The 20,717-nt window shown below is 39.4% G+C and overlaps 1 long non-coding RNA gene across 1 annotated transcript in view; it reads right to left on the reverse strand.

Annotated features, from left to right (window-relative positions):
• Positions 1-1,010: 1,010 nt before the first annotated feature.
• The window catches only part of LOC143635920 (uncharacterized), a 52,244-nt gene continuing 32,537 nt past the window's right edge, over positions 1,011-20,717 (reverse strand). The window contains exon 2 of the long non-coding RNA XR_013154150.1: positions 1,011-1,300. This is a non-coding gene — a long non-coding RNA (uncharacterized LOC143635920). The remainder of the gene's footprint in view (positions 1,301-20,717) is intronic.

Here is a 20,717-nt window from a genome sequence, read left to right on the forward strand (position 1 = left end):
ATTTACATATCTCACATCAAAATCCGGTAAGGTAAGAGTGAAGATGATTTGTGGTGCCACTATGGCTAACTATACGCGACAATCCTTTCTGGCTAACTATGAAGCTACCGCTAACCGCCTTAATTGGCTTTGATGCCGTCTATGCTCATTCGCAACAACACTTACAGTTTGTAAAATCCCACAATTTCAAAATTTACAAAAGGTTTGTAAAAGGGGGTCTACATTTAGTGTTCACACCCTTTTGTGTTGTCTATCACGTGTTTGACGAAATATATGGCTATGGTGTTTCAGGCTATTTTAACAACAGTTAACAGTCCTAATTTCCAAACGGCCACAACAGATGGTTCGTTGTTTGCAATTGCATCATCAAGTTGAAGGTATAAACATGGATTTCAGTTATGTTTTTTGTAGATTTGTTTTAAGTTTTAACTATGTCATTTGTATTACCACATGGATTTCAGTTATGTTTTTTTGTAGATTTGTTTTAAGTTTTAACTATGTCATTTGTATTACAAAGGGGTTCATATATATATATATATATATATATATATATATATATACACACACTAGTTTTTAGCCCGCGTGTTACGCGGGTTACTTTTAATTTAAAAAAAATATTATTGTGAATATATATTCTTCATTTTTGATATATTTTTCTTCGTGGTATCTCTAACGGTTCCATTATTTTAAGCAATGTATTGGACATATTCATATGATAACAATGAAATTATTTTTTGGTTTTTGGTTTCATGTTGCTTTAGGGTTTAGCTTTTTTTTTTCCATTCCGGTTCACTTTCGGTTTTGGTTTCAGTTTCCTTATTATCTAATTACAATTTTTTGGCTTCGTTTCGGTTTGATTTTTCTGGTTGGTTGTGTAAGTTTTTTTGTTTTGTTTTTGGTTTCAGATGTTTAGTTTTGTTTTAATTCGGATTCAAATTGTTTGGTTGTTGGTTTTGTTTCCGTTCGTTTAGGTTTGGTTTGTTTCGGTTTGGTATTGGGTTTTAGTTTCATTTTGGTTTGGTTTGGTTTGGTTTGAGTTTATTCGGTTTTAGGTTTCACTTGATTTCAGTTTCGTTTAGGTTTTCTGTTTATTTGTTTTTGGTTTCAGTTCAGTTTCAATTATTTTGACTATAAAAAAGACGCCATAACTAATCAAATTCAAATGAAACAAATTATTAATGTAATCAATTAGCAACCACTCCAGATTGGCATCGACTCTCAGTATACGATGGGTAGCCCGATACCATTAACAACCTGCAAATTAATAAAAAAAGATTGAATAATCTAGCTTGAGTTCTTTCTTATTACAGATTGTTTAGCTAAGAAATCTATCAATGAGATTCACTGTCAAACAGTTTTAATGCTACGTTTTTACACCAGCACCACACAAAAAAAATAGTTAGTAGAGGTAGAAATATCATAGAGCAATCCCTTCTTGAAAGAATACAAAAGGAAATTTTGTTACGCATCTAGTGATAGTCTAGAATATTAGATACTAATGCACGGCGGATCAAGCATTTTTCTTTAAAAATTAAAACACTAAAGCCATAAAGACCATAAAAGTATGAAGTCACAAATTTAAAAAGTAAAAATATCATTTCAATTACATTAAGCGAAATAAAAGGCATGGAATAAGGCAAAACATTGAAAGGCAACACAAAAATTATAAAAGAATGCAGATTACATAGAAACAACTTCAAGCTACCACCATAACCTTCAGATCATCAAACATCGCATTTACAAATTTCAACACTAAACCAAGCATGTAGAATATGGCATAACTAACTGGTGTGATGCTACATATCACCGATGGCGGCATGTAAGCGTCTTAGGCCGGGTAACAGGTCTAGCCGCACGGTGCTCAATGTTCAGATACATATACAATTGTTAATAAATAAGTACAAAGAAATGCTGATGATCATGTGGTTACATATAGAAGCTCAATTTAATCATCCAAACCCTAATTTTATAGTTTTGAGGTGGAAATCATTTAAAATGCGTACCTCTGGAGGGAGTAATAAGAGCTAGATAAGTGCACAATTGCACACATCAGTTGTTGATTAACCTGGGTTGCTTACTTCTCTTCTTTTGAACTGCGAAAGTAACTCTACTCACTAGTGATGAATGCATTTTTATGTTAACAGTGGATTTTATATGCAATATAAGAATGCTCGCCGTAGGAAAAAGTCCTTCTCTTCCCATCCCGGGTCATAAGTTCAGTGTATTACCTAGAGTAATCTGTATATTACACTTTTCGACCCCAAAAAAATACCGTGAACGTGTCAACGGGATAATGGATAAATCAAACTTTCAGGTCAATTGAACACATTTTGACCATTACAAAAGTTACCCATTTTGCTATAACCTGCTTAAATATTGGATAGATGGATAAGCAACTTTGGTCCATATTCTTCCTTTACCAAACTTTCTTTCATAGAGAAAGCCTTAGTTTCCAATTATGAAATAGTAGCATTGAGTTCACCTTCCTTGCTTGTCATTGCAGCTAGGCCTGTAAACAAACCGAACAGTCAAATTGTGAGGCAGAAAATTCGTTTATTGTTTGTTTGTTTAATAAATGAACAAACATCAATAATTTTTGTTCATATATTGAAATGAACGAACACGAACACAAATTTTGTTATTTCATTTATGTTCGTTTATTTATTTACGTTCATTTATGTTCGTTTAAATTTTATAAATAAAGAAGTAGGCATATTTATAGTATATATTTAGTTTTCGTTAACGAATACAGGCTTATTTGCAGCCTTTATAAACATATACAGTTGATCAACTTAAAGTAGCCACTTGTATAGTTGTATATTAAGATATGTAACACCAATTGATTATTATGCATATCCAAATAACCAACAAAATTGCACTATACATTAAACCACACTCAGAAGTATGGAAACACAATACAGGAGCTATCAATATAGGCTACTGGAAAAGACTTTTTTCACACATCATCTTCAATGCAAGTAAAGATAATATATAATACAAAAGGTGTGCCCGTTTTCTAGTGAAATCATCACACAAAATAATATCACAATCACAAACATGAGTTGTTATGCGCTGTCGATGCACCCTTTTTTTAAACCAAGAGCTATACATATAACTATCAAAATCATAAGCATATCAGCAGAGTATCATTTACCAAATTCCAATAACAATAAACAATAAACAATAAACAATAACAATAACAAACAATCAAAATCATAAGCATATCAGCAGAGTATCATTTACCAGATTTCAATCAAAATCATAAGCATATCAACAGAGTATCATTTACCAGATTTCAATTGAGCATAATTTATAATTCACACCATAGTTTAAGAGGAAATCACCGTACTCAATAAATCTCACCAATAGCAACGCTATGGTAGGGTTTGAGGAGGGTAAGATGTAGACAGCCTTACCTCTACCCCCTAGGAATAGAGAGGCTGCTTCCGGTGAGGCCCCGACTCGATAGTAGTTTTGCATCAAGCTTTGAACATAAGGCACATACCGACTGTTTGGTGCATGTACCTTTGTCTTTCCGCCATCAACGCCACCACATGATGCCTGATTAACCTCCCGCAACTTTTAACATTATTTTCACGAAATAAGTATAATAACGTCAAAATTAGTACAATTTCACTTTTGCCCGCCCGAGGGCCCACGACCCCAACATGAATACATTATATGCGTGCACCATAACCAGGGTACCGACAAAACTAAACGGTTTACAAAAGCTCAAAAATCGAATTTTCGGCTTTTGGTTCGGTTTGAGCCCAAACCCGTCCCATTCAGTCATGCATACCCCTAACAAAAAACATCAAACTTTTAAACCGAGCCAAACCCGAGCTTTCCCTGTCTCAGCTTGGCTCGTGAACAACACTAATTATAGTTTTGGTTTTGAAGAGATATAAGGAATGATGGAACAGTTTTCCCGATGGCTGAAAACCATATAGGCAAAGGCAAAAAAGACTACAATGAAGGGGAGTAATATAGGGATGATAGTAGAGTAGACTAATCCAAGCAGAAAGTATAATTGTATTCAGGGCTCAGATACGGCCCAAGTTAAGGAACCGGTATCCATTGCCTCTTCTCGGTCCTTTTTGGTCTTTACAAGAAACACGTTTTTCAAGTGAAAAACAATAAAAGGAACCAATCTTAAGATCTCTGCAGCAACTCCTGACCAACCGTCTACCATTACGTATGTAATAATAAAATGCCGCTTTCATTGAGATCGACACACCAACCCTTAATAGTAAATGTTAATAACAATAACAACAACAATAACAATAACAAATGTCACCACTTCAAGGGAAACTTTAATTTCATGTTTACAAAAATATCTAATTTTGACTACTTGAAAGTCAATATTACTGAATCATATAAAGACTATAAGATTCAGAATTTTATCGTTCTTTAAACAGTTTAGAGAATCATGTGTTAAGTTGACCTGATCCAAACAAATTTGTCACAAATTACTAATAAATACTATTTACTAACCGTTATGGTTGGTTTTTTAGATATATTAATTGATCAGATTGTATATTTCTTTTGTTTAAGGTTGTTATATATATATATATATATATGTTAATATTTCAATTAGTCCATTAGTATATTTGAGTTATTTTTAATGAGATGTTTTCACTTGAATGAGTTTCCATAATTCAGTACCGAACCATTACTAAATCGGTACCAAACCCATACTAAAACGGGTACTGTTGGGACTGAAATGAGCATTTTTGTTACTGATACAAATACCAATGTTTTAAGAAAAGCGGCTGTACTAAGCTCATCCCTACACTGAACAATGTATCCTACTTTGTTGATTGTTAATTTTTCTTTACTGTTGCGTAGGTGACTTTTACTTAATAAGCAAAAATATTTTGTCGCTTCTTTGCAGGAAACATATGGGAGTTGTCTAGATCTTCATGAATTGTACAGTTACATTTTATATTGCGGTATGTGAAACTTCTAATAAATCTAGAGGTGTCAATCATGAAACCCGAACACGACCCGTATTTTTATTAGTCTCAAATATTTCAGCCGTAACTTCGGGTCAACTCGAACACGAACTGTTTAACCCCGTATCCAAACGTTTCATTCAAACCCAAGATAAATTACCCACTTATTTTTTAATATTAACAAATGAGAATTAGATTTTTTTTCAGAACTTTTATTTCTATTTTAGTCAAAAATATGTGCATGATCTTTGGAAGTAAAAAAAAAGCAGGTAAAGAGATAAACGCGGGTTAACATCAATCTTATCATGACCCATTTATAAACAGTTCTATCTTACACTACCCGTTTTTTAACGGGTAAACTCGAACACGACCCGTTAAAAAACGGGTTATACTTGGTAACCCAATGCTCTGTGTCATGTGCAGGTTGTATTTTTCTTAAATCTAATTAACGCATAGAATTAAATTTGAACCATACAATGTATATTTTTAGGCTATGAAGGCTACCTGCCATTCCATTGTGGCATAAACGGGTCAAAACCCATGGTTCTAAATTACGTTGGCCCAAATTGTGGGCCCACAAAGGGTTAATGGTGCATACCAGAACCTACCTTCCATCGGAATTGCAAACCTGAGACGGACGACAACTGCACAACAAATTGGGACTAATATTGGTAGCTGCGAATCCTACAGCAGTAGTTGGGGTTTTTATGATTGTTTAGTTAGCATGGTTTGTTGTTAATATTGCTGGAAACAATTTTGTTCATACCATACGCGCATTGTTTGAAAACTATTATGCCTGTTAAAGAATTAAATTTCTTGCAGCCTGGCTTAAATGAGAAACTAGGATGTATATAATTCTTTGCAGGTTCTGGTGAATGACCAGATGAACATGTCGAACATAGCATGACACTAACTCGGTCCGCAGCAACGCGCGAGTACGATTCCTAGTTTAATTTATAATGTTTTCTTGCACAAATAAGTCAAATATATATACACTCTTAATTAGTTTTAATTCTGTTTTTTTGTCGAAAAGGATTGGTTTTCTATTAATTCAATATTTATAATTTAAATTAATAATCAGTATATAGCAACACATATAATTTGTAATTAATGAATCAGATTTTATGACTTTTACCAAATTAGATTAGGAGAGAGATAAGAATAATTTTAAACTACACTAAATTAGTAAATACTTTTGAAAGTACACTAAATTGGTAAATAATTTTTTCATCTACACCTATTACGTAAAAACTCTCAAATATTTGGTGAGATTAGTTTTTAATTTAATGAGATGTTATAACCCATTGAAGAAAAATATCTTGGTTTGATAAGACCCATATCCGTGAATTCGGGTCAAATGCATGAGAATTTTCCATTTAAAAATTAAGCAAATCTGGTGGCTCCAAAAAAAGGAGAGCGACCATATCACGACACATAAGATTTTTATGTTTTTTCGTTATATATATTATAGATTTTTAATTAATATTATGTAATGCTGAATCAGTTTCCAATGGAACCACACACCATGGTCTAAACATATGTGGCAATTATCAACTATGTTGGAAGATGTTTGTTGCGTGTTTTGCGGTGACAGTGCCGAAACCACACAACATATGTTTGTACAGTGCAAGGTGACTAAACTAATATGGTCGTTCATTCTTGATTGGGTTAAGCTGCCAAGACGGCCGAATTTTAATTCGGTGGAAGAAATTCTAGGCTTTCCAAGTAAAATTATTAAAGGTAAAGAGACTTGTCATGCAGTGCAATCAATTTTGGCGGTTACGTGTTGGATAATTTGGTTGTCAAGAAATGACTTAATTTTTAAGAACGTCCCTTTCGTATGTTCTAAAATTGTGAATGACATCAGGGCGATCTCTTTCTTATGGGTGAAGCAAAGAAGCAAAAGCACAAATTTAAAGTGGGATGAATGGTGCCGATTTAACTTTGTTAATTTTCCAATTTATTTAGTGGTTCGGTTGGGTTGTTTTTTGTTTTTCTTTTTGTTTTGTTTTGCTTCTTTTGTTTGGGCTACTTGCCTCTTGTAAGTGGTCTCTCTTTTGGTTTTTATTTAATTCGGCCTTTCAAAAATATTTTTTATCAACTATCCAATTTGTAACCTATAATCACCTTGGTGTTGGTGATATATGTTTATGGATATTCTTCTTCTAATTATTAAGTTTTTATTGATAAATTATGTTATTGTCGCTAAATAGACAAAAAAAATGGCCGTTTTGAGTTTTGATCTCTAAACGCAAAGGAAACCACCTACTAATAAAAACAGAGAAATTTCTTAAAATAGCTTTTTTTTACCATGGTTTTCCAGAAAAAACACAAGACCAAACAAAATAACAAACTAGCCTAAAAGTCCCGTCGGATTGGAGGGAAATCGTTTATGATCCGGCGGATTAATGACCCTATCATGACAGGTTGGAACCGATGAAACCAAGAGAACTTGCTAAAAGATAGAAGAAAAACCAATTTTCTGCATATCTCAGAATGTGATCGGCAGCTAAGTTAAATCAAACTAACAAAACCAAAGTTACACATGACACCAACAAAGTAATAAAAGGCCATAATGGTCCCTGACAATTGAAACATAACCAAAACCAACATAAGTAATAAAAACACTAAACGATCCGTAACAATACTCCTTCCTTAACCCACTTTTTGTCCTCAAGAAGTGAGTTCCACGAAGTCAGGAAAACGCAGTTTCATTTCATCAAGGAACTCCCATGTAGCTTCTTGAGTTGTTTGCCCCTTCCATTGAATTAGCACCTTCATCGCCGCCCGGTTTCCCCGTTGTACTAGCTTGCGATCCAACACCCCGTACGGCTGTAACCTGAACCGAGCATCTGTTGGAAGCGGTATAAATTTTTCTGGTGGTCCACCTGCTTATTTAAGTAAAGAAACATGAAAGACCGGATGAATTTGCGCTTCGCCCGGTAAATCCAACCTATATGCAACATCCCCCACTTTTTCCACGATCAAGAACGGGGCCGAAATATTTAGGAGTGAGCTTCGAAAGCTTGTGAACCCTTCAAGTATTTTGCATATATGGCTGGAGTTGAGATAAACCTAAGAACCCGTCTCAAATTCTCTCTCAGTCCGGTGCTTATCCGCTTGTTGCTTCATTCAGTTTTGCGCTTTCTGTAGGGACTGTTTTAGTAATTTTACAGCCATCTCCCAGTCTTGCATAAACTCGTCTACATCCTTATCGGTCGTGTCCTTAGGGATATACGGAATGTGTAAAGGCGGTGAAAACCCGTATAAGGCCTCGAAAGGCGACTTGCCCAAGGAAGAGTGGAAGGTGGTATTATACCACCATTCGGCTAACGAGACCCATTTAACCCACGTGTGGGGTCTCTCCATTACCATAAACCTTAAATAGCTCTCCAAGCACCGGTTAACAACCTCCGTTTGGCCATCCGTTTGGGGATGATAAGCCGTAGACAAATTGGCGGCCACCCCTTGTAGATTTAGGAATTCCTTCCAAAACAAGCTTAAGAATATCGGGTCACGATCTGAAATTATAGAGTTGGGACAGCCATGTAACTTATACACGTTATCTAGAAAAACATGTGCTACTTCCTTAGCCGAAAACGGGTGAGCGAGGACCATAAAATGGCTATATTTAGTTAAGCGATCCACCACCACAAATATCGTATCCTTTCCTTTAACCTTCGGTAACCCCCCAACAAAATCCATCGATATGTCGGTGAATATGGTGTTGGGAATAGGTAATGGTTGCAACAGTCCCGATGATGATACGTTCTCGTGTTTAGCTCTCATGCACACGTCACAACCCCTTACCAATTGTCTAACCCCCATTGCGATCCCCTTCCAATAAAATAATCCTTTCACTCTTTGTACAGTAGCCTTCACACCCGAATGCCCACCGATTGGAGACTCATGGCATAATTTAATAATCTCTGTTCTAAGTTTTGTGTTTTCCCCTACCACCATTCGATTCCTTCTCTTTATCCACTTACCATTCCATGCAAACTTTTTTAGATTCTCTCCTGCCTTTAGTTTGTTAATTAAATTTTGCACCTGTACATCTTGGGTCTGGCTGTCTAGTACCCTTTGCAACAATAGGGGTTCAATCTGGGAAAGGGCGGTGGTGAATAGCGTGACCCCCCGAACTCGTGACAATGCATCAGCAACAACATTTTCCCGGCCTTTTTATACTCAATGGTATAATCGTATCCCATGAGTTTCGCGAGCCACTTATGTTGTAACGGTGTTGTGACTTTTTGGGTCAAGAGGTGTTTAAGACTTCTCTGATAAGTGCGTATAATAAACGGGCTTGTGACAAGGTAAAAATGCCACTGCTTTATAGCCAACATGATTGAGAGAAGCTCCTTCTCGTATACGGATATAGCTTGTTGTTTTGGAGATCGAGCTTTGCTAAGGAAAGAGATCGGGTGACGTACTTGCATCAAAACAGCCCCAAACCACACGCGGACGCATCAGTTTCTACCACAAATTGTTTAGAGAAATCTGGTAGAGCAAGTACGGGTGCCGATGTAAGAGCCCCCTTAAGTTGACTCAATTTCAAACGGGTCAACTTGCTTCAAATTTAAAAAAGGGAAATGACCAAAATGTCCATTTAACTTGTTAAAATCAAGAGAATGTCCATTTGAACAACTTTTCCAAACACGTCCATGCAAAATCATGTCGGATCTTAGATTTAGTCATTAGTCGTAGGTATTTTAAGCCAACCAAATGTTGCCACCTGTTTATTATATTGTCGGGTCATCAGTTTTCCTTTTTTAATCCCATCAGAGCCGAAAATAATCTTGTTGGATGCCAAAATAAACTCGTCGAATGGCATCTCGTCGGACGCCAAACAAATCTTGTTGGACACCAAAAAAAATTGGTCTGACACCAAGACAACCTTGTTGGATGCCAGAATAAACTCGTCGAATGACAAATAATCTCCTCGTTTTTAGAAATTGGTAGAGTAATATTCCCGTCGACTAATGATTATAAATCCAACTATCAGACGGGATTTGGCGTTGACATTAGGGCTGTAAACGAACCGAACGTTCAGCGAACACTTCGTGAACCGTTCGACGGGAAGTTCGTTTCTTGTTAAATGATCGAACATGAACAAGAAATTTTGTTCGTTTAGTTAAATGAACGAACACGAACAGAGGCTGAGTTCGTTCATTTGTGTTCGTGAACGTCCGGTAATGTGTTCATTTCCGTTTGTTACTTAAAATGTTTGTTTTATATTTATAGCATTTAATTTGTAAAAAACACCCTAGCATTTAAATTTTATAAATTTATTGTTTATATTCAGTTCGTTTCGTAAATGGTTTGTTTTATAAAGTCTTGTTTTAACTAACAACAATTAATCTAACTTGTACTTCAATGACATTATCAAAATAAAACTGTTGATTAAGGGATGGTTATGTTAATGATTTTTATTATTATTATCTCAACTGCTTAACTTTACATTTAATTAAGGTGATCTCTAGCGCTTAACCAATATCGGTGATAATATCAGTTATCGGTCCCTTGGTAAAATATCGGTACCAATCATATCGCCGCTATTTGACTGAATTGGACCGACGTATCACCGATATTCCCGTTTTAAGTCTTAATTATCAATTTTTAATGTTCAATACTCAGTGTTAGTGTTAGGAAATAAGTTCCTACTTGCTACGATTGTTAATGTTTTGTACATTGATTTTTTAATGGTAAGCGATTTTAAGTATACTGAATTATTAGTCTTAAATTGCTATATATATGAATTTAGCACGATATTAAAATTATTAGTCTCAAATATTTGTCCTCGACCGATATCAGATATTTTTCCGCATTAACTACTTAGCTGGTGTCTTGGATTAAAAATGTTCGTTTGCGTTCGTGAACAAGTTCAATTCCTTAACGAACGAAATCAACAAAGAAACTTACATATCGATAAACCGAATCGCAATCAGTAACAATCCGAACCCGTTTCAACCTCAACCTAGCATCAGCAACACCCAACGCTTCAACCAAAGCTTCAAGTTCAACCCGATCGCCTTCGGCTCCTCGGCCGCCATCACCATCGGCTTCAAGTAAACCCGATTTCGATGACTCAAACAAACAAGAACCCGTCGAATCACAAATCGCAACTCCGATACCGACAAATGACATTTTAATATTATTCGTAACAGTTTCATGACTCACCAAACCCTTGAAGTAAACCATAAAGTCTTCTTCTTCGTCTGTTTTAGGTTTTAAAGAGGCTTGTATCGCTTGTTGGAGTTGGAATTGGAAGGTGACGTCATGGACGGAGTTTTCGCCGGAGACGACGGTGGAGATGAGGTGGTCGGTGGCGTCGTCGTCGTCGGTGATGTCTATTGGAGTGGGGTCCATGTGCTATGGTTAGTTTTTTTAAATTAATGTTTCGTTCACCGTGTTAAATATATTTGAATATCATCGGGTGTAATTCTGAATTTATGGGTGAATTCTTTTTGAATTAATATGTAATCGTTTATGTTTGTTTGTTTGTTCGTTAGAGTCGTTTATGCTTGCTTGTCCATTAGTGTCCATGTGTTCTTTTGTCTGTTAGTGTTCGTTTGTTCATTAGTGTATGTTAGTGTTTGTTTCCAATACTCACGAACGGGCACGGACAAACTCAATTCCTTAATGAACGGACATGAATTTTCGTTTATTAGATTGTTCGTGAATCGTCTGTTTGTCCGACAAAAGCTTAACGGACAAACACGTACGAGGTCCCGTCCGGTTCGGTCCGTTTATAGCCTTAGCGTCAGAGGCTCATCAGCCGTTTGAGGTGCCTGTGCACCGGCGAGATGAAGAGGCATGGAGAGTTGGGGCCACATGTTTTTCTAACCAATTACATTCACTCATCTATTTTTTTTATTATAATAAACATTAAGTGATAACTGTGTTTATAGTTAAACAATTATGTGTGCTTGATGGTTTAGTTTATGTATATCACTCCGCTTACGTGACAATGGTGTGGCGGTAAGAAAAACGCATCCACTACACTTGTTAAAAGTAATAACTGTGTTTATAGTTAAACAATTATGTTAACTCTCAATAACGTAAGCCTCATGAGATGGGTATTATGGTCATTTTGTAACACCAATCACTTTTTAAGAACATCGAATCCAACATCAGTTCGCATCATCATTTGAATCTAAATGTTAGCGTTTGAAAGCCAGTTCCGGCTGACAATGAAGATTGATGTCTTCGGGTCATTTGCTCATGTGGGTCTCAAACATTGGCCCGCACGTCATGGACTCCACTGTTGTGGGTTGTCAATTGCAAAAGTATGAATGTTGTCAAATTCAAATTTTATGTATCGTGGTAACTATATTTTTATAAATAATAGACTAAAATAAGAGTTTAATAAAATGATTCATACATATGCTATAAATAGTATACGACCAACTAATTTGATGGATTTCTGTAGTTCTATTACTTTGTGAGTAAAAAACAACTTAAAACGTGTAATGTCAGGTTAAATTGGTTTCAGATAACATTAACACAAGTATTAAGATTAAACATAACAAATTTAACTAAATATGCATTTGCTTAAACACTAACATGTGGATTACATGGCTCGACACTTCTAGCATGACTAAAATATAACCAACTCATTGACTCAATAACAAAAATGACATGAAACACTTAACATGCTTAAATATAAGAAACCACATAACACGAATGGCACGACACATTTAACACGATTATTGATATAAACTCACTAAACACAATTAAAAATAATAAGAATTAACAGGCACCATACAATCTATATACTCACTAAAATAAACTTACACATGATAAACATGATTTATTATTTATAAAACAACACCTTTTGATAATAATAATAATCATGTCATAAACACGCCGTATAGAGCTATTAACATATTTAGTAGTTAAATGTGTTATGCGAGTTGACATGTCGTTTAGCAGGTCGTATCATAAATTAACAGCTCGATCTACTTGAATCAGGTTTCCATTATTAGTCATTGGGCAACATAATTTGTGTAGAATTCGAGAGAGATGCATTTTCATGGTTTACTTTGAAAGTATATGATTTGATTTAACCTAATTTGTGACTAAATTATACTTATGTTATATGACAAAAAAAATAGAACAACAAAGTCAATGGGTCTTAGTACAAAAGGAAAGAGACGAAGAAGCCAGTGAGTGGGTGAGAAAAAACGGGCCGGTCAGGAATACCATTCCTTGGTTGTGCTAACTTTTTTTCTCTCATGAAAATCGGGGACTATTCTATAGTTTACTCCGATTCTATTTTTGAGTGGTTTCGGGCTTTGAGAAGAAATGAGGAAAATGAGAAAAAAAAATAATAAAGAAAAATGGGATGACATTATGATGTTTGGGGGAAAATGAGAGGGAACCGGGAAAACGTGGAAGGTTGTGGCACAGATGTAGGCATGTAGCATACGAGATAGAATAAGGAAAATGAGAGAATATGAGAGAACTCCCTATATAGTGATGATTATAACAACTTGGAATCAATACGCCACTTGTTACAGTGAACTCATCCAGCTCACGGTATTCATGTTAAGTTTTCCAAGATCAATACAAATGTAGATTAGACAAGCTTCTCACACTACAACATGAACACAAAATAAAAATCAAAAAAACAAGATTGTGACAAATAATATATGATTGTACGTGTTTGTTGGAGACTCGTTTTTCGGCTACCCATTATACCTAAATCCTAATCAATGTTGGAGACTCACAACTATCACAAATTCACAATTCCTAGTTTGATATTCCCCGAACGTGTGTGCATCTCCCCAAGAAAATATTCCAGGAGCCTGGTAATGAAGGTAAAAGTTAGAGCACTCGTGTGTTACTTCTTTGTTATATGGAGATTATTCTTGAAAACAACGTCAGTAAGTTTACGAGTGTTCCTAGTCACGTTATCGGTATAGTTAACATTTAAATTAGGGATTACCCTATAAATTAGTAACCAAGTTTTGAAATTGTTTCAATTAGGATTGTAGTCCATATTTACTTGAAACACCCGTGTATTACATGAATTCATTATATTTCCTCTTTTTCCCACCTTAATCACTTCTCTTTCACAATCACTATTTGATCGACCTTACCACTAGTCCACTAGACCGCTACTCACTCCCTCCATGATGTCTCAATTGTTTTAGCCATTTAAAGTAGAAAGAGTGAATGTATATTTTTTAATAGCCCAAACCACAAATTAGCTATGTAAATACAAAAATTATTTAGTCTTTATATAAAAAAAAGGAAAAGTATACAATTTACATTTGTTAATTTAATAAAAAGAAAACAAAATTCTCTTCTAGGTTCTATTGTAAAACAAACCATTTCACTCTCAAGGACCATCTATACAAATATACAACTCTATAACATACTTTTTAAAATTACCATTAAGTCCTTGTACTTTCAAAACATGTTCATTCTGGCACAAAACTTCGCGTATCAACGAGGATAAACCGCTGGATCAACACCACTACTAAGATCACTACTCGGGATATTCGATGAGCCATAAAAAGTAGATGATGACTCCACAAAAAAGTTTGACTTGGGCTCGGAAAAGTCGACGCCTGTTTCGGGCACGTTTTCAAGTATGTGCTCTAGCTCAAGGACCACGTCTAGCATAGATGGTCTTTTTTCGGGCTTGTCATTGACACCCCAAAGAGCCAAAGATAGAAACTTTTCAACATATTCAGAAGGGTATGAGCCCATTCGGTTATCTATGATTGAGAACATTGTTCCGGTTTGATGGGCTACTTTGACCTGAAAAAAGTCAAACACACATTTGTTATTTTGACAAATCTCTATTCTTTGGGATTTTTAGAAGTGGCGATTTCAACCCATTTACGACTCGTTTGCTAATGAACGGGTTAATGGTCAAATGGGAAAACTTTTAAAAAGTTGACTAAAAAGAAAACAAGTCAAACAGGTCAAACATGTTTCAAGTCAACCCAATTTGTAATTTTAATGTTTAAAACCTCTTCAACTCCATTTGTATATAGTCAAGATTATTATTGAAACACGGTTAATCTTTTTCATTTTTGACACCGATTATTTATACGTATGTTTACGTTTTTCGACAAAATATTTTTTAAACAACTTCTTGGCATTCAAACTTAGACGATGTATACAAACATCGACAAACGACAAACATTTTGTCAGGGTATATGTTTATATGCTTTGTGTTATTTTGTTTCTTCTTAGGGTACAATTTGTGAGTGTTCTTGATGTAGGAAGATCATGACAATATCTTTTATTTTTTTTATTTCAATTGTATTTTCATTTTTTTTAGAACGGCTTCAATTGTATTTCCTATTTTATGTTATTAAGTTTCCTAGTTATACTATGTTTCTTAATTGTAAGTTGAGCTCTAGGTTTATTGTTTAGTCAATTGTAAGCTTTTAATATTGAAAAGGACACATTTGAGGTTTTTTTTAACCATTCGGTTCTTAAGCTTTTAAGAGTTAGTGGTATGTTTTAGTTTTAATTTAGGTGGTGGTATTAGAGATGACTATGACTAATGAATAATGATAGTGCTTAAACGTTGAAGAAACACTAAGTGAACCCCAGTGGCAGATTATAGATAATCTGGGGGTTAAGTAATGTTTCCCACGAATGAGGTCTGGGAGAGAAGGTTGTTCTTCTGGAGACCTGCAAAACAGACACCGTAAGCTCGTCACTGAGAAGGGGGGGGGGTTCCTCCTTGTGACCACCCTCCGGCGTGAGAATCAGACTAGATTGCTCTGAATATAAGTGTATATTAAGAGATTGCTAGATAAGATTGAGATAACAGATGATCTTACCATTCCAAGGTGTTGGAGTATTTATAGCCGAAGGTAGGTTTCCGAGCAGGTATGGCCGGCTGAATAGTATTCCTGTTCTACCAACAGTGGGCTATGCACAGGCCATGCTGGTTGGTGGATAGGTTACGGCCAACAGTAATAAGGTCGGCTGTATACTGTTCCACCAACTGTAGGCTGCGCACGTCCCATCATAAGGGTTGGTGAGTAGGCAGCGGCTAATAGTGACAAACAGTACTAGAGGGTGTTCCTCCTCGTATTGTTGTCGGTGAGCTGTCACCCTGTGATTAGTTCATGGGCTGCTCTGGTCAAACTGTCTGTTCCGCCCATACCTTAGTAGGTATAGTACGAAAGACCTTCCAGAAGCATACGGACTGGCTCATTTAGGCGGGAGTGTTCCCGCCTTGCTCATTCCTTCATGTGACAACTGAAGTAACGAATGCCTTGTGCGTGTAGCCTTGCTGTTAGTGCGGGTAGCCTTCCCTGATGGCTTGTATCCGCAGCTGCGGGAACAGGCGGGGTACTTCACCATTGGGAGGCTTTCCCTGCGGGTACAGCTGGCGTACTGCGCGTAAGGTTCTTTGAGCCTGGTGGGTCCTGCTGGAACAGTTGGTCATCGCGCAGACGTCCCTGTTCAAGGTGAGTCTTGCGGGTCCAACTGGGCTCTGCTGGGACCTACCTCTTCAAGTCCCCCCAGTCCAATGTTCTTCTCATGAATTATTAATAAGTGAGGTGAACTTTTGGACTTAGCAAGGGGTTTTGAAAAGGGCTTAGTTTTTCGGTTTTCCGTGGTGATTCATCCCGCGGTTTTCCTGATGTCACGCAGAAATTCCCGACATTTCTGCTTGATCTTTGGGCGTGAAGCGGGTAAGTTTTTAACCTCCTCGCGCGTCAGGAGTGTTGAGTCCCAATTGTGTGGATTCTCCATGAGGTTTTGGTGGTTTTCGACATAGTGATCATTTATGCTAAAACCACCAATTCCATCTTGGAGTTTCAAACAATATAGTTCTCGACGTTCCCGTCGTGCGGGAATGTTATTCACGTTTCCGCAAGCATGGCCCAGAAGATCCTTCTTGGTTTGAATTCCCTGCAGAGTGCTAAGTATGTGAAGGGTTTTGCCTTGACACTGTACCCGCACTTGCCTTACGGTTACTTCACTTCCAAGGTATTCCTGGCGTCAATTCCCTGCGGGTGCTAAGTATGTGAAGGGTTTTGCCTTGACACTGTACCCGCATCCGTCTGATGGTTACTTGGTTGCCAAGTTATTCTTGGCTTCAATTCCCTGCGGGTGCTAGGTATGTGAAGGGTTTTGCCTTAACACTGTACCCGCATCCGTCTTACGGTTACTTGGTTGCCAAGGTAAGGGGTATTTTCCCGCTCACTTTTGAATCTTTTTGAATTTTGAATTTTTGAAATTCGAAGAGTTGGTGGAAAGATAGGAACAGTTCAAACATCTGAAACGTCGTGCGACGGTTTCTTCTGACTGTGTCAGGACGTGCAGGAAGTTATGGTGACGTGACAATACATGGTCATTCCAGACGCTTTTTCAGGCGCGTGGACGCGATTTTTCGGGCGCGTGGCCGCGAAATTAATGGTATGCGTCCTGTCAACAGCTGTTGCCAGCTTGCTTTTTGCCACGTGTCATAGTTTCATTGCACCTTCGTTTTCTCTCTCTTCCGCATTAATTTCATCGCATTAATTGCGATTAGTATATAAAGGGGGAGAGGGTTATTTGTAATCCACACTTTCACTCTTTTCTTCATCTTCTTTGCGATTTCCGGCGAATACTTATCCTTTTCAGGCAAGCATTCTCCCGAAATCGTTTTCTTCTTTTACACGATGTCTCGTGATATCGATTCTACAGCTGACGACAGGAGTACTGCTGGCGAGTGCCAGTGTGCTCTGCCTGGCGATCTGTACCGGTATGTTGTCAGGAAGTTCATGCTCGAGTCTCTCGAGCCTGAGTTTCCTGAACCCCATCAGACCGTGTACGATGCCCCCCGAGGCAAGATCGGGGTTTATGCAGCATTCTTTGTCTATGGGAATCTTAGGTTCCCATTGACAAAGTTTGTTTACCGTGTCCTTGAGAGGCATGGTGTTCATTTGACCGAGTTGCACCCCATGGCGATCGCCGAGATTCGCCATTTTGAGTGGGTGTGCCGGATACTGGGCGTTGAGCCCTATGTTGACCGCCTGATGACCTTCTACACTTGGAGGTGCATCCAGGGGGTGGTACACGTTGACAACCCGGATTAAGGGTTTAAAGATCTGTGCGACCGAGCGCAGTCTTCGCGCGTGGAAGAGGGAGTTCTTCTTCATATCCGCCCGCGCCATCCCCATTGCCATGAAATTCAGGAACGGGCAAGCACTTCCCAGCCTTCACGCCTCCAGCTACCAGGAGGCGGAATGGTTTGCGAAGATATCTCGGGTCCAATCTCCGGTTTACCGGTTTGCGGAGTCCGGGATGGTGATGCTGGGGATGAGCCGGGTGTGGAAGGAGGCTGATGCGCGCAAGATTCCGATCGTCCTCGAATACGGTTCGAACTCTGTTCCTTACGGTATGCCTCTTTCCCTTTTGTTGATTTTGGATTTCTTCTAACTTTTTTCCTGTTTATTTCAGAGGGGAACGACTTGCAGTCGCTCCTTAACCCGCGGGAGGCTGACGGTCCCGCACGGATGGGTACCCGGGCTCTAGATGAGAACGAGTTGCCCATCTTAGAGCAAATGGCGGATCGGTTCGTGGAGGTCTATCCGCTAGGCCATGAAATCCTTAGCGCCCGTCGGCCAGGTAAGGCGCTCTTCGACCCTCGACCCCTCAATGTTGAAACCTCTGCTGGAATTCCTGTAATCGTATGTTCTGATGAGGAATCCGCAGATGGTCCTCCGTTGGTGCGGAAGAAGAAGGCTGCCGGCGGGAAGGGAAAGGAGAAGGTGGCCTCCACTGCCGATCTGGTGGCTCTCTCTGACTCGGAGACTGAGAGCGAAGAGGTGGGTGGCGGGGAATCCCGGTGGTGGTAAGACCACAGCTCCGGAGGTTGCGACTGTCACCTCCGGAGAGCCAGCCAAAGAAGACGACGGTGACCGGCGCAAAGAGGCCGGCTCCATCGGGTCCGTCCCCGCCTCTCCGTACCTTTAGGCTCAAGAAAACCCGTAAGTACAACTTTCCTTTAGCTTTTATCTTCATAGCTTAATCTGTTTTAACACTTTTCTTCTTTACACAGGCGTGGATGTTGGCGCATTCCAGGGTGAAGCGCAGAGGAGTACCTCTCCGCCAATGACGGTAGGCTCGGTCAGCCTACCCGAGGCGTCGACCCAGGCGCCTGCGCCTGCTTCCGCTGGATCAGTTGCTCACTCCTTTGAGCCGACTGTTTCAGCTGAGATGACGTCACCGCCGGTGGTGAGTGCGATTTTTACAGCATCTTTCACCGAGCCGGCGGTTACAATTGCTGCGGATTCCGCGGCGGCGACCACGGCGGCGACCACGGCGGCGACTACGGCGGCCGCTACTATGCCTCCGCCACCGGCAACGACGGCCGGCCCATCAGGTACGCGCGGGGCTTCTCGCCAATCTTTGTCACCTTCCCATCTGCCCGACCTTTTGGATGGATTTCCCTTAGGTTCAGGCGATGGGTTTGGTGGCTATCGGCCTGTGATCGACCCTACAGGTGCGTAGGGTTCTTTTGGCCTGTCATATATTTCTTCATTTTTTCCTAACTGCTTTGTTTCTTTTGCAGTGTCGGATTCCAATGAAGTGTATGTTCCGCGATGGAACATCCGCCGAGGAACAACCCTTCGTACCCCTGTGGAGTGCGTGGAATGGGCTCGCCACGCTGCTCCCCATGGTGCGTTGGGGGAAGCCATGGCTAGCTACCAGGAGGGTAGGCTAACCAATGAGCTTCGGGTTCTCCAGGCCCGGATGCAGCCGCGCGTCGAGCTGCTTTGTCGTGAAAACGACAAGTTGAAAGCAGCTCGCGCCAAGGAAGTATCTCAAGCGCGGGCTCTTCGGGAGGAGAACCAACAGCTGTCCGCAGCTGCTGCGGAGAAGGAGAAGGCCTTCAAGGCCCTCGAGGTTGAGGTTCAAGCGCGACTCGAGGCCCGCTCCAAGGCTGCCCAAGCTGTTAACGAACAGCTTCGGCTGGCTAAGGAGACTGCGAGGAACGCAACCGAGAGGGCCACCAAGGCTGAAGCCGTTGCTGAGCCTTTACGCGTGGAGAATGAGGAGCTCAAGGCCAAATTAGAGGCTCTCCAACGTGCTCATGATGCCTTGGCGATGGATGATGCCAAGAAGCTCCAGGAGATCTTGGACCAGAGGGGCGTGCTTGACCATACCGAGCGGAAGCTTAAGGGCGTCGAAGAGGCTGCCGCAAAGGAAGTGCTACTTGCCAACCTTAACAAAAGCGAAGCCGAACGCGCCTGCACCCAAGCTCAAGCCGCCCTTCAAGAAGCTCTGGTTGCCAAGGAATGGCTTCTTCGAGAAGCGTTGTCTCAGGTATGTTTATCTTCATGTCTTCACGCTTTTCTTTGTAAATAGGGTGTTGACACTTGTATATTTTCTTATGTAGGTTGTGCATCGGGTCTTCTCAGAGACATCTTACGACGATGCTATGAGCGCAGCCCTCAACGCTTCTCACGAGGATGGGGAACGGGTCGGCTTCCTGCTTGGTCTAGGGTTCGTTGAGAAAGGCGTCCCGCCTTCCAACTTCCCTTTGTATAATGTGGATACTGAAGCTATCTACGACCAAGCAGTGAATCAGTATGCTGCCTTCCCGCATCCGGTGGTGGAGAAGGTGAATGAAGTTGCTGCTGCTGATGATGGGCTAGCTATCCTTAAGGCTTTCCTTGAACAGCCACGCTCTACTGACGGCGCTGGTCCAAGTGGAAGTGGCCCTGAAGCCTGATCCTGAAGATCCCTTCCCGCCGCTAGGATAGATTTAGTTTGTATAGATTTACTTTC

Source organism: Bidens hawaiensis, unplaced genomic scaffold (assembly GCF_021521415.1).
Source record: "Bidens hawaiensis isolate Kalapana, Puna unplaced genomic scaffold, B.hawaiensis_p1.1 tig00007738_1, whole genome shotgun sequence".
In the NCBI taxonomy this organism is placed as follows: Eukaryota; Viridiplantae; Streptophyta; class Magnoliopsida; order Asterales; family Asteraceae; genus Bidens; species Bidens hawaiensis.